A 2742-nucleotide genomic window follows, 5' to 3' on the forward strand; every position below is an offset into this window, starting at 1 on the left:
GTGTGTGTGTGTGTGTGTGTGTGTGTGTGTGTGTACAATAGTGCAGATGGTCAAATGGAAAAAATTCTTGATGCTTGGAAAAAAATGTAATGATGAATGTAAATATTCTGGAATGAATTCCAGAGGTAGGAAATAAATTATACAAAAGTGAGAGAGAATGGTGAGAGTTTTATAGCTAAAGTCCCAATCTATTGTTTAAGTTGTTCCTTGAAATACAAATGATCTATTAAGTACCATGATTCAAATGACTTTATATCCACAAATTAAATCAATTGTAACCCATGAGCTCATGTCTTGATTGATGCAAGAGTAATGAAAGACACATTTACCACTTTAGAAAGGCATTCCTATGTACACGGAATACTTCTCATGTTTCTGGCAAATTGGAGGTTTTGGTCTAATTCAGCCATACCTCAAACAAGAAAGAGTTTGTGGTGACACCAGCACAAAACTGGTGCCATTCTGTGAAATTTTGGAATACACGAAAGACAAGTCTGGAGCCAGAGAATTTAGGATGCACAGGCATAAAATTCCTGAAATAGTGCAGGAAGCAAGGCAGATCAGTCAAACTGATAGAAGATCCAGGTCTTTAAACGCATTTCAGTTCCATCCTATGGTCACCAATGGTCCAGGTGACAGGATCCTCCCATTCGCGTCTCCATTCAGCAGTGTTCTCCAGCTGATGCTTCCCAAAAGTTCAATTTCAAAAAAAGCTTACTCCAAAAGGGTGTGGGCTGCAGATCTGCAAACCCTGTTTCTGAAATAAAGAAAAAAAACCAGGCCAGCTTCAGAACTGGTGTAGATGGTACCCTTCCCCTTGGACAATAAAACAACCAAACTAATGTGGGGAAGTCTTGTGCCCCATCAATGCATATCCTGTTATTTTACCTCGATTATTTCATCTCTTTTTTCATAATGGAATGCATGCCATCCACTGCTTCACTAAGAAAAAGCGGGGGATGGAACCAAGGACCCTAGATATTCCAGACATCACACTGAAACAGAAAAAAACTATGGTGATTCTTGGGTGACTTATTTTCGCCTCCCTTTGCAGGCCCTGGAAGATTTAAAAAAGCTTCTCAAAAAGACAAAGGGAGAAGGAAGTGCTAGAAAATAGGATGTTTCAGCAGCCAGAAAGTCAATAGCCACATATTTTCCTTGGATCATTCTGTCCAAAAGGATGCTACATGGAATTCTAGAATGCTGTGCCTCTTTCTCCTATCCTTTCAAATGCATCTGGTTTTGTGACGAGGAAATATTGATGGGAACCATGGCAGGGCTATACATGAATATCCAGGTCATCTCCGTGTAATTGTACAAACACATCAGATCTTGTCCAGGTAGTCCTCAACTTACGACCACAATTGGTCGTAATTTATGTTGCTAAGTAAGAAATTTGTTCAGTGAGTTTTGCTCCATTTTATGACTTTTCCTGCCACATTTGTTAAGTGAATCATTGCAGTTGTTAAATTAGTAATATGGTTGTTAAGTGAATCTGGCTTCTCCCATTGACTTTGCTTGTAGGAATGTCGCAAAAGGGAATAACATGATCCTGGGACACTGCAACCATCATAAATATGAGTCAGTACTTCCGGTTTGCCATCGCGGCCGCTGTGGCCGCTGGAAGGCAAGCTCCGTCTTCTGCGGTTTCGTTCCGCTGGGGGGCTCTGGAAAGGGATGAAAGTCACCCTGTAGGGGTGATGAGCAAGGAGGGGACCTCCACTTGATCGCTGGATGGCGACAGCCCTTCCGCTTGATCCGGGGCAGCCCTCCAAACCGGCGGAGGAAAGACCGGCCATAGCAATATGGCTCATCACTAGGCTGCAGACAACCAAAGTCAAACTTACCACCAGGCACTTCTAAAGCAACGCGGATGAAACTGGGTGAGATGCGATCTCTCTAAAATCCTAAGTATTTTTCTTCCTGTAAAAGCTGCCCAAAGTATCTTTCCTCCTGTGAGGAGAGAAAGAAGGGAATTTCTATCCCAACTTCTAAGAATAGTGGTGACTGACTACCTAGGGGAGTTAAAGCACTAAATGAATAACTTTAATCTAATTGGATTTATATGTTTCTGAAACTTGGGGACCAAAAGTTTTCTTATTTTCACTGAAGACTTTTGTTTTTATCTATAAAAAATAAATAAAACTGGAAAAAGGACTATAAAAATTTTGGACTTAAAAAACCTTAAGCGGCATCGGTGACATCTTGTGGCGAAGCTTGGTATTACAACTTGTTATTGCCTAAAGGAGACTTGGCTTGAAGCCCAGACTACAGATAAGACTCTTTTAACTTTGATAAACACCACCTATGAGAAGTTCAGCTGTAAAGAGAACTTCTGGGTGGCATGGCTGGCCTCCTTGAACTATGAATGTAAACCTTTATTGATTTTTAGAGCTGTATGTGGGGAATTGCCTTCCTACTTTTTTATCTGAGGAATATTGGTCATTATTGGAGATGATGAAATACCTTGGATTATAAAATCTTACTTGACAAATGACTTTTACTATAAAGACTACCTACAAACACGTGAAATAGAGGTCCCATACCCAGCTATAAAATGATTTTCATCATCTAATTTCAAAGTCCTCAACTTAACATACCATTAAGAGAAGATGGATGAAGACCAGGAAAAGATTCTTTCCATGTTAAAAGCAATACATGAAACCATCCTTTCAGCTTGTGAAGAAATAAGATGTTACAGAAAAGAACAAGATGTCAGCTTAGATATACAAACCCAAATTC

The sequence above is a fragment of the Protobothrops mucrosquamatus genome, unplaced genomic scaffold (assembly GCF_001527695.2).
Source record: "Protobothrops mucrosquamatus isolate PMUCROS unplaced genomic scaffold, P.Mucros_1.0 scaffold616, whole genome shotgun sequence".
NCBI lineage: Eukaryota > Metazoa > Chordata > Lepidosauria > Squamata > Viperidae > Protobothrops > Protobothrops mucrosquamatus.